Source organism: Arachis stenosperma, chromosome 9 (assembly GCF_014773155.1).
Source record: "Arachis stenosperma cultivar V10309 chromosome 9, arast.V10309.gnm1.PFL2, whole genome shotgun sequence".
Taxonomy (NCBI): domain Eukaryota; kingdom Viridiplantae; phylum Streptophyta; class Magnoliopsida; order Fabales; family Fabaceae; genus Arachis; species Arachis stenosperma.
In genome coordinates, this window is record NC_080385.1 from 56574557 (window position 1) to 56586785 (window position 12229).

Sequence of the window (12229 nt, forward strand, 5' to 3'; positions counted from 1 at the left end):
GCCTTGTAACTAGGTTGCCCTTGATAGTGGACTTTTGGTTGATAATTCTGGGTTAGTTAACCCAAGTTACCAAGTGTTGAAACACTCCTTAGAACCTATTCATTCAAGTAGATCCTAGTACAAAGACATCACAGGCATGTGTCTCAAGGTTAAAGCTATTGGGTAGTTTCACTGACCTTTTCTTTACTGTTTTAGGGTAGTTTCATACATTTTCTTAGTGAACAAGGCAAGTTTTGGATGAAATTACACGTACACCTTGATTCAAGCAACTATTGTGAATTTTGCATGATTTCATGAGAATTTTGCTAGAATTGCATGATAAATTGATAATGCATAATCTCATGACTTTGGCTAGAGCTTTGATGCACTTTAATTGCTTGATTTCAGGACAAGGAAAGCAAGGAAGAACCACGTTAGTATTCACGTTAACCTAATTAACGTGAACATTAACGTGGAATGGTAAAAAGCTTGCAACGTTAATGAGAAAAGTGACCACCAATAACGCCTGCGAAGCCATCCATAGCTCACGTTACTTGCCATTTTAACTAAGTTAACGTGGTAGTTAACGTAGAAGCAAAAGAGAACTCCAACGTTAAGAGAAAACGTGAACACCAATAATGTTTTTCTCCAACGTTAGTGGTAAAAGTGAACACCACTAACATTGGAAAACTTGGCAATGATCCACGTTAAGAGTCACGTTAACTTAGTTAACGTGAACTCTAACATGGAAGAGAAGAACAAAAGCCAACGTTAGTGACACTCACTTTTGTCACTAACGTTGGACCAACTAGCATTGCCTACGTTAACTTTAATGTTAAGACCATTAACGTGAAAGTTAACATGGAGTTGAGATCAAGGAGCCAACGTTCGTGACACTCACTTTTGTCACTAACGTTGGAAGATGGCATCACTACTACGTTAAGAGCCACGTTAACTTAGTTAACGTGAGTTCTAACATAGAGAATTTGGGCATTTGGAGCGTTAGTGACAAAGGTTAGTGTCACTAACGCTCTCGAAGGTGAGACACACCCACGTTAAGTGTCACGTTAGCTACACTAACGTGAACTCTAATGTAGGAACAAAAGGAACCAAGCAATGTTAATGGGAAAAGTGATTCCCAAAAACGCTTGCGAAGGGGTATAAGCCAACGTTATTGGGAAAAGTGAGTCCCAATAACGTTGGCCAAAAATTGAGAAGGCAACGTTAGTGGTCACGTTAAGACCACTAACGTTGGAGTTAACGTGGGTACATGAGGGTGGAACGTTAGTGGAAAAAGTGAATGCCACTAACATTCTCGAACCCACAATGGCACTCAACGTTAATCTCACTAAATGCCCAAGCCTAATTCATATTTCTCTGCAAGCTGGGCCCACTAAAGATGAGAACTGCTTCAACTCAAGATCCAGAGCCCACATCCAAGACTTGAAGAACTGACTAGAAGATCAAGAGGAGTAGTATATATAAGAGTAGTTTTGAACTATAGAAAAGTAGAGCATTTTTGGGAACTACTCTCTGTATATTTACTTTTTTGCACTTTTAGCATGGATTCTTCTTTTCTGCCATTTTTCATTTCTAGAGTTATGAACAACTAAACCCCTTTCATTGGGTTAGGGAGCTCTGTTATAGTTTGATGGATCAATTATAGTTTTCATTCTTCTTCTTCTTTCTTTTCTATTGATCTTACTAGAAAGCTTTCGATCTTAATTCAATTGGTTAGTTGTCTTGGAAAAGAAACTCTCCATAATTGGATCTCCTTTGAGCCTTGGAAAAGGGATGAGGAGATCATGCTAGAAATGCTTTCTCATGTTGGACCAAATTGGGGTTTGGGCAGATATAGTGACATGTAATCCTCCCAACACTTTGATTTGGAAATACATGTGGTATAATCAGCGACCGTACTTCATCCCTTCCCATGAGCAATTAAATCAAGGAATTGGGTAATTGTTCAAGCTTAGAGAGATTGGATTGCCAAAGAATTGGGATCCAATCACTTAAGATTGCCAAGGAGATCAATGAATGCATTGATTGAGGAAGAGATGAGAATGAACTTGATCCGCAGAATGCAACATCTCATGAACCCAATGATTTCCCCATTTCTGATCTTGCCCATTCTCTTTACTTTCTGCCATTTATTTTCATGCTCATTACCCCAAATCCCCATTTAAGATTCTGCACTTTAATTTTTGTTATTTACTTCCAGTCATTTAAATTTCTGCAATTTCCCAATCTAAATTCTGTTTAGCTCAACTAGCATATTCTTCTAACTAAAGTTGCTTGACCAATCAATCCTTGTGGGATTCGACCTCACTCTATTGTGAGTTTTACTTGACAACAATTCGATATACTTGCCGAAGGAAAATTTGTTGAGAGACAAGTTTTCATACATCAAGTTTATGGCACTGTTGCCGGGGATTGATTTTGAATCAACAATGATTAAGTTTGAAGATCACTAGATTGAGCATTTTTTTTGTTTCATTTTTTGTTTATTTGATTCAGTCAATTTCCTTTAGTTCATTTTAATTTCCTCTTCATCCCCTGCACCCTCTTTGTTTTTCGTTCTTTCTTTCTTTGTTGATTATAATTCTGCTCACTAACCCACTAACTGTTTGATAATTTGCATCACTCACACTAACAATTACTCTAACAAGAATAGTTTCTTCATTTTATCTCATGTTTTGCAATCTGTCTGTTGTATGACAGGGAGAAGAGAAGGAGTTTCAACATCCTTCGATTCAGAACCTGAAAGGACCCTTTGGAGACTAAGAAGGGAAGCAAGAGGGAAAAGAATTATTGGTGCTGGGGAAGAGGAAGAGTACTTTGAACCCAATATGGAAGAGAATTTGGAGAACAATTGATGTGCGGAAAACGATCCAACACAAAACTCACCGGCAAGTGTACCGGGTCGCATCAAGTAATAATAACTCACATGAGTGAGGTCGATCCCACAGGGATTGAAGGATTGAGCAATTTTAGTTTAGTGGGTGATTTAGTCAAGCGAATCAAGTTTTGGTTGAGTGATTTGTGTTTAACAAGAAGTAAATGACAGTAAATGTAAAGGGGGAAGGGAGAAGTGCAGTAAATTAAAGAACAGGAAAGTAAATTTGCAGAAACTTAAAGAACAAGGAATTAAATGACTGAAACTTAAAGTGCAAGAAACATAAACTGCAGTAACTTAAATGGCAAGAAAGATAAATGGCCTGAATATAAAAGGGAATTGAGGACTGGGATTGCAGAATCTAAACCAAGAGAAAGCAAATTTCAACAATTAAGAGTAGAAGATGAATTGGAGTAAACTGAAATTCAAACAGAATAGGAAATTAAAATGCAGCAAGGTTCACATAAGAACCCAAAGTGAATTGTGATCTTAGGACTCAAGAGCTTAGGTAGCAGAGCCTAAAACTCAATTTCCTTCCCAGATCTGAGTTATCAAAGTAATTGACAGAAAATTTAAAGAAGAAGCAGTAAAGGAAATTGAAATTGAATTGAATTATGCAGAGAAGATTTAAAGAGAGCTTGAATGGGAATTGAGATAGAATTTCCTCAATTTCTCACACCCAAAACTCAAAAACAGAAGATTAGAAATGCTCAGGCAAGAATGAGGAAGAAGAGAGATCAATTCTCCTCCCCAATTCTCAGAATTCTGAGTAAAGTTCCAAGAACAATTTTCAAAAGCTCAAAATAAAAATGAAAATTCAAAGCTAAAAGCAAAAAATTCTAATTACATCAAACTAACTCCTATTTATACACTTTCTATTCTTGGATTTTTGGATTTGGATGGGCTTTTGAATTGGTGAAGAAATGAATTCAATTGGATTTTTAATTGAATTTTTCGGCCCATTAAAAGTCACTCCCAGGAGGCTGCCCTGCCCTTGTGGAGGGCAGGGCAGAAAATTGATGCATGGTGCGGACGGTTGGTGCGAGCTGGGCGCGGCCTTGGTGCGTAGGATGCTGCCCTGCCCTCGCGGAGGGCAGGGCAGAAAAAATTGGTGCTGCCAGGAGAGGATCGTGGTGCGCGCTGGTGCTGCCAGGGAAGGATTTGGTGCGCCAGATTTGTGTGTGGCGTGCCAGGATCGTGAGCCAATCCAAATGCTGCCCTGCCCGCGCCAAGGGCAGGGCAGAGTTCTCACATTGCTTGTCCCGTGTTCGAAACACGGAGGTGGCACACGCTACAATAATTTCCTTGGTTTCTTGGCACGGCACTCATCCTTAAGTCTTGGCTTCCTCATGGTTCCTTGTTCGATCCTTGTAGCATGCATGGGTGACATTTTTTCTTTGAATTCTTTCCTTGGAGAGCCCGATTCTGCCCTCCACAAGGGCAGGGCAAGGTTCTCTTCCTCTTGTTCTCAAGGCACATTTTGTGCTCTGCCCTTGTAGTGGGCAGGGCAGAGTTGCCTTCCTTGGTTGGTTCCTTTATGTTGCCCTCCTAGAGGGCGGTGTGCCCTTGTGGAGGGCAATGTTGCCTCCCCTTTGCATGCGGCACGCTTCTTCTCTCCTTTGCCACACTTTCCTTTCCTTGGGCTATGGTGCACGAAATTGTGATCACTACAACTTCGCACAACTAACCAGCAAGTGCACTGGGTCGTCCAAGTAATACCTTACGCGAGTAAGGGTCGATCCCACGGAGATTGGTGGTATGAAGCAAGCTATGGTCATCTTGTAAATCTTAGTCAGGCAGACTCAAATGGATATGGTGATGAACGAAAATAACATAAAAGATAAAGATAGAGATACTTATGTAATTCATTGGTAGGAACTTCAGATAAGCGCATGAAGATGCCTTCCCTTCCGTCTCTCTGCTTTCCTACTGTCTTCATCCAATCCTTCTTACTCCTTTCCATGGCAAGCTCGTGTAGGGTTTCACTGTTGTCAGCAGCTACCTCCCATCCTCGCAGTGAAAGCTAATGCTCATACACTCTGTCACAGTGCGGCCAATCACCGGTTCGGTTCCCTCCCCTGCCGGAATAGAATCCCTCTTTTGCGTCTGTCACTAACGCCCAGCAGGTTACAAGTTTGAAGCACGTCACAGTCATTCAATCATTGAATCCTACTCAGAATACCACAGACAAGGTTAGACCTTCCGGATTCTCTTGAATGCCGCCATCAGGTCCTGCCTATACCACGAGGATTCCGGTTAAAGAATCCAAGAGATATTCACTAAGCCTCAGATGCTTGTAGAACAAGAATGGTTGTCAGTCACCTTGTTCATAGGTGAGAATGATGATGAGTGTCACGGATCATCACATTCATCAAGTTGAAGAACAAGTGATATCCTGGACAAAGAACAAGCGGAATTGAATAGAAGAACAATAGTAATTGCATTAATACTCGAGGTACAGCAGAGCTCCACACCTTAATCTATGGTGTGTAGAAACTCCACCGTTGAAAATACATAAGAACAAGGTCTAGGCATGGCCGAATGGCCAGCCTCCCAATGATCTAAGAACTAGATGTCCGAAGATAAAATACAATAGTAAAAGGTCCTATTTATAGAAAACTAGTAGCCTAAGGTGTACAAGATGAGTAAATGACATAGAAATCCACTTCCGGGCCCACTTGGTGTGTGCTTGGGCTGAGCAATGAAGCATTTTCGTGTAGAGACGTTTTCTGGAGTTAAACGCCAGCTTTCATGCCAGTTTGGGCGTTTAACTCCAAGTTTTATGCCAGTTCCGGCGTTTAACGCTGGAATTTCTTGAGGTGACTTTGAACGCCGGTTTGGGCCATCAAATCTTGGGCAAAGTATGGACTATTATATATTGCTGGAAAGCCCAGGATGTCTACTTTCCAACGCCGTTGAGAGCGCGCCAATTGGGCTTCTGTAGCTCCAGAAAATCCACTTCGAGTGCAGGGAGGTCAGAATCCAACAGCATCTGCAGTCCTTTTGAGTCTCTGAATCAGATTTTTGCTCAGATCCCTCAATTTCAGCCAGAAAATACCTGAAATCACAGAAAAACACACAAACTCATAGTAAAGTCCAGAAAAGTGAATTTTAATTAAAAACTAATAAAATATAATAAAAACTCAACTAAAACTACCAAAAATATACTAAAACAGTGCCAAAAAGCGTACAAATTATCCGCTCATCACAACACCAAACTTAAATTGTTGCTTGTCCTCAAGCAACTGAAAATCAAATAAGATAAAAGAAGAGAATATACTATAGACTCCAAATTATCAATGAAACTGAGCTCCAAATTAGATGAGCGGGACTAGTAGCTTTTTGCCTCCGAACAGTTTTGGCATCTCACTTTATCCTTTGAAATTCAGAATGATTGGCTTCTTTAGGAACTCAGAATCCAGATAGTGTTATTGATTCTCCTAGTTAAGTATGATGATTCTTGAACACAGCTACTTTATGAGTCTTGGCCGTGGCCCAAAGCACTCTGTCTTCCAGTATTACCACCGGATACATACATGCCACAGACACATAATTGGGTGAACCTTTTCAGATTGTGACTTAGCTTTGCTAAAGTCCCCAATTAGAGGTGTCCAGGGTTCTTAAGCACACTCTTTTTGCCTTGGATCACAACTTTATTTCTTTCTTTTTTTTTTTTTTTTTTTTTTTTTTCGCTTGCTTTCTCTTTTGTTTTTTTTTTTTGTATTCACTGCTTTTTCTTGCTTCAAGAATCATTTTTATGATTTTTCAGATCCTCAGTAACATGTCTCCTTTTTCATCATTCTTTCAAGAGCCAACAATTTTAACATTCATGAACAACAAATTCAAAAGACATATGCACTGTTCAAGCATACATTCAGAAAACAAAAGTATTGTCACCACATCAAACTAATTAAGCTAGTTTTAAGGATGAATTTGAAATCCTGTACTTCTTGTTCTTTTGTGATAAAAACAGTTTCATTTAAGAAAGGTGATGGATTCATATTCATAGCTTTAAGGCATAGACACTAAGACACTAATGATCATAAGACACAAACATGGATAAACATAAAGCACTAAAATTCGAAAAACAGAAAAATAAAGAACAAGGAGATTAAAGAACGGGTCCACCTTAGTGATGGCGGCTCTTTCTTTCTCTTGAAGATCCTATGGAGTGCTTGAGCTCCTCAATGTCTCTTCCTTGTCTTTGTTGCTCCTTTCTCATGATCCTTTGATCTTCTCCAATTTCATGGAGGAGGATGGCATGTTCTTGGTGCTCCACCCTTAGTTGTCCCATGTTGGAACTTAATTCTCCTAGGGAGGTGTTCAGTTGCTCCCAATAGTCTTGTGGAGGAAAGTGCATCCCTTGAGGTATCTCAGGGATCTCATGATGAGAGGGGTCTCTTGTTTGCTCCATCTTCTTCTTAGTGATGGGCTTGAGGTCATGCCTTCTCAGTTGAACCGGCTTTGGATGCCATAAATGGTTATGGAAAAACAAAAAGCAATGCTTTTACCACACCAAACTTAAAAGGTTTGCTCGTCCTCGAGCAAAAGAAGAAAGAAGAGAGTAGAAGAAGAAGAAATGGAGGAGAGGGAGATGGCCTTGTGGTTCGGCCAAAAGGGGAAGAAGTAGTGGTTTGAATTTGGATGGTGAGGTAAGTGGGGTTTTATGGAGGTGAGTGGTGAGAGAAAGATGGGATTTGATAGGTGAGGGGTTTGTGGGGATCCTGTGGGGTCCACAGATCCTTAGGTGTCAAGGAAAAGTCATCCCTGCACCAAATGGGGCTCAAAAACACGTTTTGAGCCAATTCTGGCGTTAAACGCCGGGCTGGTGCCCATTTCTGGCGTTTAACGCCAGGTTCTAGCCCTTTCCTGGCGTTTAACGCCAGTCTGGTGCCCCTTTCTGGCGTTAAACGCCCAGGATGGTGCCAGACTGGGCGTTAAACGCCCAACTGCTACCCTCACTGGCGTTTAAACGCCAGTGAGTTCTTCCTCCAGGGTGTGCTGTTTTTCTTCCTGTTTTTCATTCTGTTTTGCTTTTTCAATTGATTTTGTGACTTCTTATGATCATCAACCTACAAAAAACATAAAATAACAAAGAGAAATATATAAAATATAATCATTGGGTTGCCTCCCAACAAGCGCTTCTTTAATGTCAGTAGCTTGACAGAGGGCTCTCAATGAGCCTTACAAATGATCAGAGCAATGTGGGAACCTCCCAACACCAAACTTAGAGTTTGAATGTGGGGGTTCAACACCAAACTTAGAGTTTGGTTGTGGCCTCCCAACACCAAACTTAGAGTTTGACTTTGGGGGCTCTATTTGTCTCTGATTTGAGGGAAGCTCTTCAAGCTTCATCTCCATGGTGACAGAGGGATATCCTTGAGCCTTAAACACAAAGGATTCTTCATTCACTTGAATGATTAGTTCACCTCTATCAACATCAATCACAGCCTTTGCTGTGGCTAGGAAGGGTCTGCCAAGGATGATGGATTCATCCATGCACTTCCCAGTCTCTAGGACTATGAAATCAGTAGGGATGTAATGGTCTTCAACTTTTACCAAAACATTCTCTACAAGTCCATGAGCTTGTTTTCTTGAGTTGTCTGCCATCTCCAATGAGATTCTTGCAGCTTGTACCTCAAAGATCCTTAGCTTCTCCATTACTGAGAGAGGCATGAGGTTCACACTTGACCCTAAGTCACACAAGGCCTTTTTGAAGGTCATGGTGCCTATGGTACAAGGTATTGAAAACTTCCCAGGATCTTGTCTCTTTTGAGGTAATTTCTGCCTAGACAAGTCATCTAGTTCTTTGGTGAGCAAGGGAGATTCATCCTCCCAAGTCTCATTTCCAAATAACTTGTCATTTAGCTTCATGATTGCTCCAAGGTATTTAGCAACTTGCTCTTCAGTGACATACTCATCCTCTTCAGAGGAAGAATACTCATCAGAGCTCATGAATGGCAGAAGTAAGTCCAGTGGAATCTCTATGGTCTCATTTTGAGCCTCAGATTCCCATGGTTCCTCATTAGGGAACTCATTGGAGGTTGGTACACGCCCATTGAGGCTTTCCTCAGTGGCGTCCATCTCCTCCCTTTCCTCTCCATATTCGGCCATGGTTATGGCTTTGCACTCTCCTTTTGGATTTTCTTCTGTATTGCTTGGAAGAGTACTTGGAGGGAGTTCAGTAATTTTCTTGCTCAGCTGACCCACTTGTGCCTCCAAGTTCCTAATGGAGGACCTTGTTTCAGTCATGAAACTTTGAGTGGTTTAATTAGATCAGAGACCATGGTTGCTAAGTCAGAGGGGTTCTGCTTAGAATTCTCTGTCTGTTGCTGAGAAGATGATGAAAAAGGCTTGCTATTGCTAAACCTGTTTCTTCCACCATTATTGTTGAAACCTTGTTGAGGTCTCTCTTGATTCTTCCATGAGAATTTGGGTGATTTCTCCATGAAGAATTATAGGTGTTTCCATAGGGTTCTCCTAGGTAATTCACCTCTTCTATTGAAGGGTTCTCAGGATCATAAGCTTCTTCCTCAGATGAAGCCTCCTTAGTACTGCTTGGTGCATTTTGCATTCCAGACAGACTTTGAGAAATCAAATTGACTTGTTGAGTCAATATCTTGTTCTGAGCCAAAATGGCGTTCAGAGTGTCAATCTCAAGAACTCCTTTCTTCTGACTAGTCCCATTGTTCACAGGATTCCTTTCAGAAGTGTACATGAATTGGTTATTTGCAACCATTTCAATTAGCTCTTGAGCTTCTGTAGGCGTCTTCTTTAGATGAAGAGATCCTCCAGCAGAGCTATCCAAAGACATCTTGGACAGTTCAGAGAGACCATCATAGAAAATACCTATGATGCTCCATTCAGAAAGCATGTCTGAGGGACATCTTCTGATTAATTGTTTGTATCTTTCCCAAGCTTCATAGAGGGATTCACCATCCTTCTGTCTGAAGGTTTGGACTTCCACTCTAAGCTTATTCCATCTTTGTGGTGGAAAGAACTTTGCCAAGAAGGCATTGACTAGCTTTTCCCAAGAATCCAGGCTTTCTTTGGTTGTGAGTCCAACCATATTCTAGCCCTGTCTCTTACAGCAAAAGGGAATAGCATCAGTCTATAGACCTCAGGGTCTACCCCATTAGTCTTGACTGTGTCACAGATTTGCAAGAATTCAGCTAAGAACTGATGAGGATCTTCCATTGGAAGTCCATGGAACTTGCAATTCTGTTGCATTAGAGAAACTAATTGAGGCTTAAGCTCAAAGTTGTTTGCTCCAATGGCAGGGATAGAGATGCTTCTCCCATAGAAATTGGGAGTAGGTGCAGTAAAGTCACCCAGCACTTTCCTTGCATTGTTGGCATTGTTGTTGTTTCGGCTGCCATGTGTTCTTCTTCTTTGAAGAATTCGGTCAGGCCCTCTAAAGAGAGTTGTGCTTTGGCTTCTCTTAGCTTTCTCTTCAAGGTCCTTTCGGGTTCAGGGTCAGCTTCAACAAGAATGCCTTTGTCTTTGTTCCTGCTCATATGAAAGAGAAGAGAACAAGAAAATATGGAATCCTCTATGTCACAGTATAGAGATTCCTTGAGGTGTCAGAGGAAGAAAAATGGAAGACAGAAGTAGAAAATTCGAACTTATCAAAGAAGATGGAGTTCGAATTTTGCATTAAGGAATAGAGTTAGTCCAAAAATAGAAGGATGTGAGAAGAAGGGAAGTAATTTTCGAAAATTAAGTAAAAGATTTTGAAAACATTTTTGAAAAACACTAATTGATTTTCAAAAAAAAGTGGAAAAGAAATCAAGTGATTTTTGAAAAAGATTTGAAATTAGAAATCAAAAAGATATGATTGAAAACTTATTTTGAAAAAGATGTGATTGAAAAAGATATGATTTGAAAACAATTTTAAAAGATATGATTTGAAAACAATTTTAGAAAAAAGATTTGATTTTAAAAACTAATGACTTGCCTAACAAGAAAAGATATGATTTAAACATAAAACCTTCCTCAACAGAAAAGGCAAAAAAATGTTCAATCAAATCATTAATTGTTAGTAAGTATCAATGAAAAAGGAAAGAAATTGATTTTGAAAACATTTGATTGAAAAGATATGATTTGAAAAAGATTTGATTTGAAAAACTTTGAAAACTTGAAAAAAATTGATTTTGAAAACAAAATCTTCCCCCTTTGCCATCCTGGCGTTAAACGCCCAGAATGGTGCACATTCTGGCGTTTAACGCCGAAACTACTACCCTTTTGGGCGTTAAACGCCCAACCAGGCACCTGGCTGGCGTTTAAACGCCAGTCTGTCTTCTTCACTGGGCATTTTTGAATGCCCAGCTTTTTCTGTGTGATTCCTCTGCAGTATGTTCTGAATCTTCAATTCTCTGTATTATTGACTTGAAAAGACACAAATTAAAAATATTTTGGATTTTTAATGATGAGGAATAATCAAAATGCAACTATAATCAAATAACAATGCATGCAGGACACCAAACTTAGCAGTTTGTATACTATGACACTAACAAAATAAGAATGCATATGAGAAACAACAAAACACTCAAGTCAATAGAATTCAAAGATCAAAACAAGGAAATTATTAAGAACAACTTGAAGATTAATTAAGACACATGCATAAATTCGAAAAATGCAAGAAGAACAGAAACATGCAATTGACACCAAACTTAAGATGAGACTCTAGACTCAAACAAGAAAATTTTTTTTTTTTTTGGATTTTATGATTTGTAATTTTTTTGGCTTTTTTTCGAAAATTAAGTGGAAAAGAAAATAAAGGTATCAAAATTCTTAATGAGAATTCCAGGAATCATGCAATGTTAGTCTAAAGCTTTAGTCTAAAGGAATTAGACATAGCTAGCTAAGCTTCAGCAGGACATTGCATTCAAGAGCTAAATTGATGATGATCAATCAGCTTTGGTGATGATAAGAACATCACCTTGAAACACTAGAATTCATTCTTAAGAACTCTGAAGAAAAAAATACCTAATCTAAGCAACAAGATGAACCATCAGTTGTCCATACACAAGAACAATCCCCGGCAACGGCGCCAAAAACTTGGTGCACGAAATTGTGATCACTACAACTTCGCACAACTAACCAGCAAGTGCACTGGGTCGTCCAAGTAATACCTTACGCGAGTAAGGGTCGATCCACGGAGATTGGTGGTATGAAGCAAGCTATGGTCATCTTGTAAATCTTAGTCAGGCAGACTCAAATGGATATGGTGATGAACGAAAAAATAACATAAAAGATAAAGATAGAGATACTTATGTAATTCATTGGTAGGAACTTCAGATAAGCGCATGAAGATGCCTTCCCTTCCGTCTCTCTGCTTTCCTATGTCTTCAT

The 12229-nt window shown here is 39.7% G+C and overlaps 1 non-coding gene across 1 annotated transcript; it reads left to right on the top strand.

The window, feature by feature from the left end:
* Nucleotides 1-9743: 9743 nt before the first annotated feature.
* On the top strand, nucleotides 9744-9851 carry LOC130952275 (small nucleolar RNA R71). Its single transcript, XR_009074456.1, has one exon. It is a non-coding gene; the product is annotated as a small nucleolar RNA R71 (small nucleolar RNA).
* Nucleotides 9852-12229: the final 2378 nt, after the last annotated feature.